Here is a 13,005-nt window from a genome sequence, read left to right as displayed (position 1 = left end):
CCATTTCTTTTTTAAAAGTATCAAACCAGCCCAGGCGGAGCGCACACTCCCCGTGCGGATGGTCTAATTCCTCACTCTTGGTCAGGTTCTTCAATTCCTACCAGTCAAGTGGTCTCTTCTGTCTGTGTCTGCACTTCATTTGCACAGCAAACAGGCATGTCTTTCCCATGGCAACAGTGTCTTCTCCAAGCTGCACACACAGACAGCCGTTTCTCAGGCTAAATGTTCTCTTCTGACCTCAGTGGCAGAGCCACGCTAAGCAGATGGCTCTGCAAAGGCCCAGGGGCTACAGCAAAAAGCCTGAACAGGGCAAGGCCGCTTCATTTTTGGCAGTGGAGTGGAAGTAGAATTGCAGGGTCCGCCCTATGAGACAGGGTACAAGACGTGAATTACATAGGACCTTTTCACTTTTCCCAGAGTCCCCTGCAAAATCGGGTCTATTTTCAAGGACAAGTGCAATTATCACAAACAGGTAGGTATGTGATGGCATGGAAATGTATCGAAATTGTAATGGTTTGGTCAACAGTTGGAACGCTCAGAGACAAATTGATTCACTTCTTGTCAATGTCCTGGCTGCACTGCAGAAACAGCTGGTCGTCCTGGTGGAGCATCACTTCACCTGTCCCCAAAGGAGCCCATTTCTCGATGCTGTCCTCGCTCCTGTGCAATCCTCCAATGGCTCTTTGCATTCTCAAGCCTCTCCCATGTTGCCTTGGCAGCGGCCTGCCCAATAATCTCTCAGGAGGGCGGGGTCACTTGCCAACAGGCCACCGATCATGCTAAGGGAAAGAGCGCACAGGTAGCAGCCTGCTCATTTGCATGTTTACTCCCAGAATCCTATGCATACCTTGCTACTATATTTGCTGTCAGTTTGGTGAGCGCAAGATGATACAGGTGTTCACCTCAACAAATCTCGGCACTGGAATCCAGGCGGTTTTATGAGTTTGACAAAGGATGCTCAGGATGGAGCTTGCTGGGATCAGTGCAAGTTAAATGGGAATCCATTCCCGGGGCGCACGGGCCTCTGGGTCAGGTGCTTTAGCTTTACGCAGTGGCAGTATCGTAGCTCATGAGGTTTAACCGAGGCGCGATTATTGTTTATTGAAAACTTTACCCAATACCCCGCCATGACAGCTTGAAATATAGCTGGAATTGGTAATTTTTGACAGTCTCTACGGAGGCTGAACCGATTTGTTTGAAAAGGAGACAATGACGCTTTTACTCCACTGGAGAAGACCTAGCAAGAGGGGTGTGTTTTTCGGAACCCATCCCTTCTATTCTTTGTTCTCTCGTGGCCTACCCTCAACAAAGGGGTTTACTTCCAGAAGCTAGCGCATTCGTAAACTCCAAGCGGCGCAGCGAAGTCTATGGAACCGTGACCATGCAGCAGGTGCATTAAGCGCCTCAGTTGTCTCGCTGCCTTCCTGATCTCACGACATGAAAACCATGAGCTTTCAGAACCTAGCAGACAGTGACCTGTCTGCCTTCGATCCTCTTTGCCACATCTGCTCTTGCGAAAGTCATCAGATTGTTGGATGGTTACTCAGGGAGGTCTGGCTGCCACTGAAGCCAACCGCAGCAGAGGGGTCGCTTTACCTTTGGCCTTCGCTCACCATCTCAGTCTTCCCAAGAGAGGCAAAAGGGCATTTCTGTCCCCATGCATTCTATAGACACATATTCACGTGGAGTCAACAACCCGACCTCTCTTGGTGTGACGAATCAACTTCCGGGGCACTAGTGGTCCAGGGAGGAATATCGCTTTCTAGACCATCAATCAGTCCCACACCTCTAGTACACCGGAAGGGGTCCGAACAGTGGACGGAACGTCAGGCTGGTTAGTTGCAACAGAGCGAAAAAACAATTGTGACCCACTGATAAAAGGGACTGTCCAGTCAAGGTTGTATACAAATATCTACTTTAGTATTAATACAACAGACAGTTCTAACACACTACAAAATACAACCCACCCTATAAAGGAAAACAGGGGACAGACAGTTTCACAAAGGAGAGGGATGCACTCTGGATACTGACAGGAGTGCAGTCGGTAAAGCAATCAGTCTGAACTGTTCAAGGTTATTTGTTTGCAGCAGCAAGGGAGCAAGAGGTCGTAAATGTCACTAAGGGCCTTCGGAGAAGGACCAGGGGGACAGAACCACAATGTAACTGGTGTTTGAGATGATCTTGGTACTCGACAGCATCGAGTGGCTTCCAGCATGCTTTGTAGCTCCGGCGACAGAGTTCAAGAGGGACGACAGATGCGGATATCAGTTGGCAGGCAGTTTGGTAAGCGAGGCTGGGCGGACGGCTGCAGGCTGCCCTACCCGGCGGCTCGGGGTGAAGAATCGTTGTCTGTGTGCTGGTTGGTGGATCTGGAACGCTGGTCGAGGGTTCTCAGACGGCTTTAGTGACTGCAGCGTGAGAACAGCCACAGTGGTGCAGCCGGTCGCAGTTTGAGAGCTCGACTGCTTCGAAAAAGTCCTTAAAAGATGGACGCTGGTTGATGCTTGTTGTGGCACTCCTCCGAGCTTCTTCTCAATGCTTGGGTCGACGTTTAAGGCGGCCGACCCAAAGCTGAGAAGAGTGTTTGCCGGCAACGGCCTTGTCCTTTGTTCAGAGACTCTCTGGCACTTCCCACCTAGGAAGCTTGCTGGCTTAACCTAGCAGGGCACGCTGTGTGCTGGCTGGGTACCGGTTCTGGTGCTGCTTGATGGATCCTCTGAGTCGGGTATCTCCCTCTGTTCCCTGGGAGATGTTTTGGGAGGTATTTTGCTTCCCTCTTGGAAATCCTGGACTTCCTTCACTGGCGGAAGCCGTGAGGCAGACTGTACCATCACCGAGGGTCCGAATGAGTCCTTCTTCGTACTCCTTTTGAAGTCGTCGGATGATCTGCTCAGTGAGGGGCTCAGCCCTCTTTTAAAGCCAAATGGGCCCCAGTGATTGGAGCATGCTAAGCCTACCTTAAAGACCCAATCCTGGGTCCCCACCACCAATCTTCTGTCATGCGTAAGGTCATGACCAGAGTGCTTTGCAACAGGAAAGGTAAGGGGTGACAACATGTACTACTAAGCCGCACCCATCTTCCTGTCTCCTGTGGATCAAAGTGGCTCTCTGGTTAATTGAGCTCGAGAACAGACTGTCTGCATCAAATCACATATATCTTCCCTCTGAAAGGGGGTGGCCCTGCAGCGGTTGCCTACTGTAAACAGTTGTTCCACACATGACATTCAATGGCCTTCATACAGAGGGGTGGGAGCTAGCTTCAAGCTGACACATTGCATATGAAAAAGGTGTTGGGGTTTCCTGCCCTGTGTTAGTTCTGTGAACAGGCCTCTTGGCAGGCCTGCTTCACTTAACTCTCATCAGTATGCGCTGCCATCAGAGAGAACATAACAATAGGCAGGGCATATCGATGGAGCCTTTGCTATTTTAAGTAGGCTGACCAGGGCCGGAGGAAGGCGTTGCCTTCCCCCTTCAGAGATGCTTTGATGTACCCATGGCTGTCACATTGCAGCTAAATGTGACAGGAGGACCGCACCGGTAGACTGTGTCCCCCAGAGTGCACTTGACTATGTGTTTGTTGTGCAGTGTCCATTGGGAAATGTGTGCGGAATAGCCTCACACATTTCCAGGAGGTTTACCTACCAACATTCCATTTCTTTTTTAAAAGTATCAAACCAGCCCAGGCGGAGCGCACACTCCCCGTGCGGATGGTCTAATTCCTCACTCTTGGTCAGGTTCTTCAATTCCTACCAGTCAAGTGGTCTCTTCTGTCTGTGTCTGCACTTCATTTGCACAGCAAACAGGCATGTCTTTCCCATGGCAACAGTGTCTTCTCCAAGCTGCACACACAGACAGCCGTTTCTCAGGCTAAATGTTCTCTTCTGACCTCAGTGGCAGAGCCACACTAAGCAGATGGCTCTGCAAAGGCCCAGGGGCTACAGCAAAAAGCCTGAACAGGGCAAGGCCGCTTCATTTTTGGCAGTGGAGTGGAAGTAGAATTGCAGGGTCCGCCCTATGAGACAGGGTACAAGACGTGAATTACATAGGACCTTTTCACTTTTCCCAGAGTCCCCTGCAAAATCGGGTCTATTTTCAAGGACAAGTGCAATTATCACAAACAGGTAGGTATGTGATGGCATGGAAATGTATCGAAATTGTAATGGTTTGGTCAACAGTTGGAACGCTCAGAGACAAATTGATTCACTTCTTGTCAATGTCCTGGCTGCACTGCAGAAACAGCTGGTCGTCCTGGTGGAGCATCACTTCACCTGTCCCCAAAGGAGCCCATTTCTCGATGCTGTCCTCGCTCCTGTGCAATCCTCCAATGGCTCTTTGCATTCTCAAGCCTCTCCCATGTTGCCTTGGCAGCGGCCTGCACAATAATCTCTCAGGAGGGCGGGGTCACTTGCCAACAGGCCACCTATCATGCTAAGGGAAAGAGCGCACAGGTAGCAGCCTGCTCATTTGCATGTTTACTCCCAGAATCCTATGCATACCTTGCTGCTATATTTGCTGTCAGTTTGGTGAGCGCAAGATGATACAGGTGTTCACCTCAACAAATCTCGGCACTGGAATCCAGGCGGTTTTATGAGTTTGACAAAGGATGCTCAGGATGGAGCTTGCTGGGATCAGTGCAAGTTATATGGGAATCCATTCCCGGGGCGCACGGGCCTCTGGGTCAGGTGCTTTAGCTTTGCGCAGTGTTAGTATCGTAGCTCATGAGGTTTAACCGAGGCGCGATTATTGATTATTGAAAACTTTACCCAATACCCCGCCATGACAGCTTGAAATATAGCTGGAATTGGTAATTTTTGACAGTCTCTACGGAGGCTGAACCGATTTGTTTGAAAAGGAGACAATGACGCTTTTACTCCACTGGAGAAGACCTAGCAAGAGGGGTGTGTTTTTCGGAACCCATCCCTTCTATTCTTTGTTCTCTCGTGGCCTACCCTCAACAAAGGGGTTTACTTCCAGAAGCTAGCGCATTCGTAAACTCCAAGCGGCGCAGCGAAGTCTATGGAACCGTGACCATGCAGCAGGTGCATTAAGCGCCTCAGTTGTCTCGCTGCCTTCCTGATCTCACGACATGAAAACCATGAGCTTTCAGAACCTAGCAGACAGTGACCTGTCTGCCTTCGATCCTCTTTGCCACATCTGCTCTTGCGAAAGTCATCAGATTGTTGGATGGTTACTCAGGGAGGTCTGGCTGCCACTGAAGCCAACCGCAGCAGAGGGGTCGCTTTACCTTTGGCCTTCGCTCACCATCTCAGTCTTCCCAAGAGAGGCAAAAGGGCATTTCTGTCCCCATGCATTCTATAGACACATATTCACGTGGAGTCAACAACCCGACCTCTCTTGGTGTGACGAATCAACTTCCGGGGCACTAGTGGTCCAGGGAGGAATATCGCTTTCTAGACCATCAATCAGTCCCACACCTCTAGTACACCGGAAGGGGTCCGAACAGTGGACGGAACGTCAGGCTGGTTAGTTGCAACAGAGCGAAAAAACAATTGTGACCCACTGATAAAAGGGACTGTCCAGTCAAGGTTGTATACAAATATCTACTTTAGTATTAATACAACAGACAGTTCTAACACACTACAAAATACAACCCACCCTATAAAGGAAAACAGGGGACAGACAGTTTCACAAAGGAGAGGGATGCACTCTGGATACTGACAGGAGTGCAGTCGGTAAAGCAATCAGTCTGAACTGTTCAAGGTTATTTGGTTGCAGCAGCAAGGGAGCAAGAGGTCGTAAATGTCACTAAGGGCCTTCGGAGAAGGACCAGGGGGACAGAACCACAATGTAACTGGTGTTTGAGATGATCTTGGTACTCGACAGCATCGAGTGGCTTCCAGCATGCTTTGTAGCTCCGGCGACAGAGTTCAAGAGGGACGACAGATGCGGATATCAGTTGGCAGGCAGTTTGGTAAGCGAGGCTGGGCGGACGGCTGCAGGCTGCCCTACCCGGCGGCTCGGGGTGAAGAATCGTTGTCTGTGTGCTGGTTGGTGGATCTGGAACGCTGGTCGAGGGTTCTCAGACGGCTTTAGTGACTGCAGCGTGAGAACAGCCACAGTGGTGCAGCCGGTCGCAGTTTGAGAGCTCGACTGCTTCGAAAAAGTCCTTAAAAGATGGACGCTGGTTGATGCTTGTTGTGGCACTCCTCCGAGCTTCTTCTCAATGCTTGGGTCGACGTTTAAGGCGGCCGACCCAAAGCTGAGAAGAGTGTTTGCCGGCAACGGCCTTGTCCTTTGTTCAGAGACTCTCTGGCACTTCCCACCTAGGAAGCTTGCTGGCTTAACCTAGCAGGGCACGCTGTGTGCTGGCTGGGTACCGGTTCTGGTGCTGCTTGATGGATCCTCTGAGTCGGGTATCTCCCTCTGTTCCCTGGGAGATGTTTTGGGAGGTATTTTGCTTCCCTCTTGGAAATCCTGGACTTCCTTCACTGGCGGAAGCCGTGAGGCAGACTGTACCATCACCGAGGGTCCGAATGAGTCCTTCTTCGTACTCCTTTTGAAGTCGTCGGATGATCTGCTTAGTGAGGGGCTCAGCCCTCTTTTAAAGCCAAATGGGCCCCAGTGATTGGAGCATGCTAAGCCTACCTTAAAGACCCAATCCTGGGTCCCCACCACCAATCTTCTGTCATGCGTAAGGTCATGACCAGAGTGCTTTGCAACAGGAAAGGTAAGGGGTGACAACATGTACTACTAAGCCGCACCCATCTTCCTGTCTCCTGTGGATCAAAGTGGCTCTCTGGTTAATTGAGCTCGAGAACAGACTGTCTGCATCAAATCACATATATCTTCCCTCTGAAAGGGGGTGGCCCTGCAGCGGTTGCCTACTGTAAACAGTTGTTCCACACATGACATTCAATGGCCTTCATACAGAGGGGTGGGAGCTAGCTTCAAGCTGACACATTGCATATGAAAAAGGTGTTGGGGTTTCCTGCCCTGTGTTAGTTCTGTGAACAGGCCTCTTGGCAGGCCTGCTTTACTTAACTCTCATCAGTATTCGCTGCCATCAGAGAGAACCTAACAATAGGCAGGGCATATCGATGGAGCCTTTGCTATTTTAAGTAGGCTGACCAGGGCCGGAGGAAGGCGTTGCCTTCCCCCTTCAGAGATGCTTTGATGTACCCATGGCTGTCACATTGCAGCTAAATGTGACAGGAGGACCGCACCGGTAGACTGTGTCCCCCAGAGTGCACTTGACTATGTGTTTGTTGTGCAGTGTCCATTGGGAAATGTGTGCGGAATAGCCCCACACATTTCCAGGAGGTTTACCTACCAACATTCCATTTCATTTTTAAAAGTATCAAACCAGCCCAGGCGGAGCGCACACTCCCCGTGCGGATGGTCTAATTCCTCACTCTTGGTCAGGTTCTTCAATTCCTACCAGTCAAGTGGTCTCTTCTGTCTGTGTCTGCACTTCATTTGCACAGCAAACAGGCATGTCTTTCCCATGGCAACAGTGTCTTCTCCAAGCTGCACACACAGACAGCCGTTTCTCAGGCTAAATGTTCTCTTCTGACCTCAGTGGCAGAGCCACGCTAAGCAGATGGCTCTGCAAAGGCCCAGGGGCTACAGCAAAAAGCCTGAACAGGGCAAGGCCGCTTCATTTTTGGCAGTGGAGTGGAAGTAGAATTGCAGGGTCCGCCCTATGAGACAGGGTACAAGACGTGAATTACATAGGACCTTTTCACTTTTCCCAGAGTCCCCTGCAAAATCGGGTCTATTTTCAAGGACAAGTGCAATTATCACAAACAGGTAGGTATGTGATGGCATGGAAATGTATCGAAATTGTAATGGTTTGGTCAACAGTTGGAACGCTCAGAGACAAATTGATTCACTTCTTGTCAATGTCCTGGCTGCACTGCAGAAACAGCTGGTCGTCCTGGTGGAGCATCACTTCACCTGTCCCCAAAGGAGCCCATTTCTCGATGCTGTCCTCGCTCCTGTGCAATCCTCCAATGGCTCTTTGCATTCTCAAGCCTCTCCCATGTTGCCTTGGCAGCGGCCTACCCAATAATCTCTCAGGAGGGCGGGGTCACTTGCCAACAGGCCACCGATCATGCTAAGGGAAAGAGCGCACAGGTAGCAGCCTGCTCATTTGCATGTTTACTCCCAGAATCCTATGCATACCTTGCTACTATATTTGCTGTCAGTTTGGTGAGCGCAAGATGATACAGGTGTTCACCTCAACAAATCTCGGCACTGGAATCCAGGCGGTTTTATGAGTTTGACAAAGGATGCTCAGGATGGAGCTTGCTGGGATCAGTGCAAGTTAAATGGGAATCCATTCCCGGGGCGCACGGGCCTCTGGGTCAGGTGCTTTAGCTTTGCGCAGTGGCAGTATCGTAGCTCATGAGGTTTAACCGAGGCGCGATTATTGCTTATTGAAATCTTTACCCAATACCCCGCCATGACAGCTTGAAATATAGCTGGAATTGGTAATTTTTGACAGTCTCTACGGAGGCTGAACCGATTTGTTTGAAAAGGAGACAATGACGCTTTTACTCCACTGGAGAAGACCTAGCAAGAGGGGTGTGTTTTTCGGAACCCATCCCTTCTATTCTTTGTTCTCTCGTGGCCTACCCTCAACAAAGGGGTTTACTTCCAGAAGCTAGCGCATTCGTAAACTCCAAGCGGCGCAGCGAAGTCTATGGAACCGTGACCATGCAGCAGGTGCATTAAGCGCCTCAGTTGTCTCGCTGCCTTCCTGATCTCACGACATGAAAACCATGAGCTTTCAGAACCTAGCAGACAGTGACCTGTCTGCCTTCGATCCTCTTTGCCACATCTGCTCTTGCGAAAGTCATCAGATTGTTGGATGGTTACTCAGGGAGGTCTGGCTGCCACTGAAGCCAACCGCAGCAGAGGGGTCGCTTTACCTTTGGCCTTCGCTCACCATCTCAGTCTTCCCAAGAGAGGCAAAAGGGCATTTCTGTCCCCATGCATTCTATAGACACATATTCACGTGGAGTCAACAACCCGACCTCTCTTGGTGTGACGAATCAACTTCCGTGGCACTAGTGGTCCAGGGAGGAATATCGCTTTCTAGACCATCAATCAGTCCCACACCTCTAGTACACCGGAAGGGGTCCGAACAGTGGACGGAACGTCAGGCTGGTTAGTTGCAACAGAGCGAAAAAACAATTGTGACCCACTGATAAAAGGGACTGTCCAGTCAAGGTTGTATACAAATATCTACTTTAGTATTAATACAACAGACATTTCTAACACACTACAAAATACAACCCACCCTATAAAGGAAAACAGGGGACAGACAGTTTCACAAAGGAGAGGGATGCACTCTGGATACTGACAGGAGTGCAGTCGGTAAAGCAATCAGTCTGAACTGTTCAAGGTTATTTGGTTGCAGCAGCAAGGGAGCAAGAGGTCGTAAATGTCACTAAGGGCCTTCGGAGAAGGACCAGGGGGACAGAACCACAATGTAACTGGTGTTTGAGATGATCTTGGTACTCGACAGCATCGAGTGGCTTCCAGCATGCTTTGTAGCTCCGGCGACAGAGTTCAAGAGGGACGACAGATGCGGATATCAGTTGGCAGGCAGTTTGGTAAGCGAGGCTGGGCGGACGGCTGCAGGCTGCCCTACCCGGCGGCTCGGGGTGAAGAATCGTTGTCTGTGTGCTGGTTGGTGGATCTGGAACGCTGGTCGAGGGTTCTCAGACGGCTTTAGTGACTGCAGCGTGAGAACAGCCACAGTGGTGCAGCCGGTCGCAGTTTGAGAGCTCGACTGCTTCGAAAAAGTCCTTAAAAGATGGACGCTGGTTGATGCTTGTTGTGGCACTCCTCCGAGCTTCTTCTCAATGCTTGGGTCGACGTTTAAGGCGGCCGACCCAAAGCTGAGAAGAGTGTTTGCCGGCAACGGCCTTGTCCTTTGTTCAGAGACTCTCTGGCACTTCCCACCTAGGAAGCTTGCTGGCTTAACCTAGCAGGGCACGCTGTGTGCTGGCTGGGTACCGGTTCTGGTGCTGCTTGATGGATCCTCTGAGTCGGGTATCTCCCTCTGTTCCCTGGGAGATGTTTTGGGAGGTATTTTGCTTCCCTCTTGGAAATCCTGGACTTCCTTCACTGGCGGAAGCCGTGAGGCAGACTGTACCATCACCGAGGGTCCGAATGAGTCCTTCTTCGTACTCCTTTTGAAGTCGTCGGATGATCTGCTCAGTGAGGGGCTCAGCCCTCTTTTAAAGCCAAATGGGCCCCAGTGATTGGAGCATGCTAAGCCTACCTTAAAGACCCAATCCTGGGTCCCCACCACCAATCTTCTGTCATGCGTAAGGTCATGACCAGAGTGCTTTGCAACAGGAAAGGTAAGGGGTGACAACATGTACTACTAAGCCGCACCCATCTTCCTGTCTCCTGTGGATCAAAGTGGCTCTCTGGTTAATTGAGCTCGAGAACAGACTGTCTGCATCAAATCACATATATCTTCCCTCTGAAAGGGGGTGGCCCTGCAGCGGTTGCCTACTGTAAACAGTTGTTCCACACATGACATTCAATGGCCTTCATACAGAGGGGTGGGAGCTAGCTTCAAGCTGACACATTGCATATGAAAAAGGTGTTGGGGTTTCCTGCCCTGTGTTAGTTCTGTGAACAGGCCTCTTGGCAGGCCTGCTTCACTTAACTCTCATCAGTATGCGCTGCCATCAGAGAGAACCTAACAATAGGCAGGGCATATCGATGGAGCCTTTGCTATTTTAAGTAGGCTGACCAGGGCCGGAGGAAGGCGTTGCCTTCCCCCTTCAGAGATGCTTTGATGTACCCATGGCTGTCACATTGCAGCTAAATGTGACAGGAGGACCGCACCGGTAGACTGTGTCCCCCAGAGTGCACTTGACTATGTGTTTGTTGTGCAGTGTCCATTGGGAAATGTGTGCGGGATAGCCCCACACATTTCCAGGAGGTTTACCTACCAACATTCCATTTCTTTTTTAAAAGTATCAAACCAGCCCAGGCGGAGCGCACACTCCCCGTGCGGATGGTCTAATTCCTCACTCTTGGTCAGGTTCTTCAATTCCTACCAGTCAAGTGGTCTCTTCTGTCTGTGTCTGCACTTCATTTGCACAGCAAACAGGCATGTCTTTCCCATGGCAACAGTGTCTTCTCCAAGCTGCACACACAGACAGCCGTTTCTCAGGCTAAATGTTCTCTTCTGACCTCAGTGGCAGAGCCACACTAAGCAGATGGCTCTGCAAAGGCCCAGGGGCTACAGCAAAAAGCCTGAACAGGGCAAGGCCGCTTCATTTTTGGCAGTGGAGTGGAAGTAGAATTGCAGGGTCCGCCCTATGAGACAGGGTACAAGACGTGAATTACATAGGACCTTTTCACTTTTCCCAGAGTCCCCTGCAAAATCGGGTCTATTTTCAAGGACAAGTGCAATTATCACAAACAGGTAGGTATGTGATGGCATGGAAATGTATCGAAATTGTAATGGTTTGGTCAACAGTTGGAACGCTCAGAGACAAATTGATTCACTTCTTGTCAATGTCCTGGCTGCACTGCAGAAACAGCTGGTCGTCCTGGTGGAGCATCACTTCACCTGTCCCCAAAGGAGCCCATTTCTCGATGCTGTCCTCGCTCCTGTGCAATCCTCCAATGGCTCTTTGCATTCTCAAGCCTCTCCCATGTTGCCTTGGCAGCGGCCTGCCCAATAATCTCTCAGGAGGGCGGGGTCACTTGCCAACAGGCCACCGATCATGCTCAGGGAAAGAGCGCACAGGTAGCAGCCTGCTCATTTGCATGTTTACTCCCAGAATCCTATGCATACCTTGCTACTATATTTGCTGTCAGTTTGGTGAGCGCAAGATGATACAGGTGTTCACTTCAACAAATCTCGGCACTGGAATCCAGGCGGTTTTATGAGTTTGACAAAGGATGCTCAGGATGGAGCTTGCTGGGATCAGTGCAAGTTAAATGGGAATCCATTCCCGGGGCGCACGGGCCTCTGGGTCAGGTGCTTTAGCTTTGCGCAGTGGCAGTATCGTAGCTCATGAGGTTTAATCGAGGCGCGATTATTGCTTATTGAAAACTTTACCCAATACCCCGCCATGACAGCTTGAAATATAGCTGGAATTGGTAATTTTTGACAGTCTCTACGGAGGCTGAACCGATTTGTTTGAAAAGGAGACAATGACGCTTTTACTCCACTGGAGAAGACCTAGCAAGAGGGGTGTGTTTTTCGGAACCCATCCCTTCTATTCTTTGTTCTCTCGTGGCCTACCCTCAACAAAGGGGTTTACTTCCAGAAGCTAGCGCATTCGTAAACTCCAAGCGGCGCAGCGAAGTCTATGGAACCGTGACCATGCAGCAGGTGCATTAAGCGCCTCAGTTGTCTCGCTGCCTTCCTGATCTCACGACATGAAAACCATGATGCTTTCAGAACCTAGCAGACAGTGACCTGTCTGCCTTCGATCCTCTTTGCCACATCTGCTCTTGCGAAAGTCATCAGATTGTTGGATGGTTACTCAGGGAGGTCTGGCTGCCACTGAAGCCAACCGCAGCAGAGGGGTCGCTTTACCTTTGGCCTTCGCTCACCATCTCAGTCTTCCCAAGAGAGGCAAAAGGGCATTTCTGTCCCCATGCATTCTATAGACACATATTCACGTGGAGTCAACAACCCGACCTCTCTTGGTGTGACGAATCAACTTCCGGGGCACTAGTGGTCCAGGGAGGAATATCGCTTTCTAGACCATCAATCAGTCCCACACCTCTAGTACACCGGAAGGGGTCCGAACAGTGGACGGAACGTCAGGCTGGTTAGTTGCAACAGAGCGAAAAAACAATTGTGACCCACTGATAAAAGGGACTGTCCAGTCAAGGTTGTATACAAATATCTACTTTAGTATTAATACAACAGACAGTTCTAACACACTACAAAATACAACCCACCCTATAAAGGAAAACAGGGGACAGACAGTTTCACAAAGGAGAGGGATGCACTCTGGATACTGACAGGAGTGCAGTCGGTAAAGCAATCAG

At 50.3% G+C, this 13,005-nt stretch overlaps 4 non-coding genes across 4 annotated transcripts; all 4 read left to right on the top strand.

Annotated features, from left to right (window-relative positions):
* Window positions 1-1,040: 1,040 nt before the first annotated feature.
* Window positions 1,041-1,181, top strand: LOC138496771 (U4 spliceosomal RNA). Its single transcript, XR_011278252.1, has one exon. It is a non-coding gene; the product is annotated as a U4 spliceosomal RNA (small nuclear RNA).
* Window positions 1,182-4,689: 3,508 nt separating this feature from the next.
* On the top strand, window positions 4,690-4,830 carry LOC138496797 (U4 spliceosomal RNA). Its single transcript, XR_011278276.1, has one exon. It is a non-coding gene; the product is annotated as a U4 spliceosomal RNA (small nuclear RNA).
* Window positions 4,831-8,338: 3,508 nt separating this feature from the next.
* LOC138496671 (U4 spliceosomal RNA) lies at window positions 8,339-8,479 on the top strand. The gene has a single exon (XR_011278161.1). It is a non-coding gene; the product is annotated as a U4 spliceosomal RNA (small nuclear RNA).
* Window positions 8,480-11,987: 3,508 nt separating this feature from the next.
* LOC138496725 (U4 spliceosomal RNA) lies at window positions 11,988-12,128 on the top strand. The gene has a single exon (XR_011278210.1). It is a non-coding gene; the product is annotated as a U4 spliceosomal RNA (small nuclear RNA).
* The last annotated feature ends 877 nt before the right edge of the window (window positions 12,129-13,005 follow it).

This window comes from Ambystoma mexicanum, chromosome 10, assembly GCF_040938575.1.
Source record: "Ambystoma mexicanum isolate Mex_15411 chromosome 10, UKY_AmexF1_1, whole genome shotgun sequence".
Lineage (NCBI taxonomy): Eukaryota > Metazoa > Chordata > Amphibia > Caudata > Ambystomatidae > Ambystoma > Ambystoma mexicanum.
Note: the sequence above shows the minus strand (reverse complement) of the source record. Positions and strands in the feature narration are given on the sequence as shown.